A 1314-nucleotide genomic window follows, 5' to 3' on the forward strand; every position below is an offset into this window, starting at 1 on the left:
AAAAAAGTAACTTTACAGGAAAGTGAAACATAAATCATTGCTGGGATATATTTGCAGTTTAGCAAACAAAGGGGTTACATTTTAAAAAATGTCATTTTCACATTCGCTGTCAGGCTCCATAGGCATCTCTTTCTATGCAGATTCCGGCTTTTCAGTACTTTCAGCAGTAGTAGTGGAACCAGCATCAGAACCACCACCGTCTTTGCCCTCAGTAGCACAGGATAGACAGGGTAGCTTCTTCTCAAGGGCAGCTCGGTACTTGGGGTGGCTGATGGCATACACGATGGGGTTGTAGACGGCATTAGCCTTGGCGAAGACAGAGCCCAGATGGAGAATAGAGGAGTAACCATGGTTCGGTTGAACATTCCTCCCCAGTTGATGACGAAGTAGGGGGTCCATGCCACGAACCACAGGCTGACGGTCATCAGAGCAACCTTGCACAGACGACACTCAGCAGAGGTCTTTTGGGCTTCTTCACTCCTCAAGGATTTAACTCCCATCTTCTTGGCTTGTTCTCGCATTCCCTTCTCGTGGGCAGCCACAGCCTTGACAATGAATGTGTAACTATAGATGATGTAGGCAAGAGGGAAAAGATATACCCACACTGAGTAGACATACAAGTAACTCCTTGAAAATTCTGTCTCCGTCAAATAATCTGTTCCACAGGCAGTCATATTACCCTCAGGAACATAACGATTCCAACCAAAGAATGGTGGAAGACACCAAGCAAAGGAAAAGAACCAGGCACCACCTATCCTTAACATGGCACCTCCAGACGTTAGTGGTTCAGCAGAAACTCCTTTCACAATGACGTTGTATCGATCAGCAGTGATGAATACCATGGTCCAAATTGAAATGCATCCGAAAAGTGAACCAAAGAAACCATAGATCTCACAGAATAGTGCTCCAAGAGTCCATGTCTGCCAGTAACACGACACCACCATAGGAGGGAACATGGTGAGCATCATCGAGATGTCAGAAAAGGCCAGATTGACGACTAATAGATTAGCAGGCGATCGAAGAGATTTGGTGTTCATGAAAACCCAGATGACGACGAAGTTTCCAGCTAAGGAGAGACATCCCATGACAACCATCCAGAAACCAACAAGGCTGTACCAAAGAGGGTTCATGGGAGGATATTGATACCAGTGTTCGTGCACCATATGGAGAATCTCCTTAGGCGCAGTGTCAACCACCGTATAGTTGCCATATGGATTGGTGGTCTCCAGGACGGTGACCGGATTTGGATTGTTCCACGACGACATCTGTGGCGAAATGCGAAATATAAAATGAGGGCAGAATTTATTTGTACAT

General features: G+C 45.9%; 1 protein-coding gene and 1 pseudogene across 1 annotated transcript in view; both read right to left on the reverse strand.

Moving 5' to 3' along the window:
- The window catches only part of LOC119581679, a 19923-nt pseudogene that overhangs the window by 17841 nt on the left and 768 nt on the right, over positions 1-1314 (reverse strand).
- LOC119581684 (rhodopsin-like) overlaps positions 1-1314 on the reverse strand; it is a 17834-nt gene that overhangs the window by 3883 nt on the left and 12637 nt on the right. The gene's annotated exons all lie outside the window — the stretch shown is intronic.

Source organism: Penaeus monodon, chromosome 15, assembly GCF_015228065.2.
Source record: "Penaeus monodon isolate SGIC_2016 chromosome 15, NSTDA_Pmon_1, whole genome shotgun sequence".
Classification (NCBI taxonomy): domain Eukaryota; kingdom Metazoa; phylum Arthropoda; class Malacostraca; order Decapoda; family Penaeidae; genus Penaeus; species Penaeus monodon.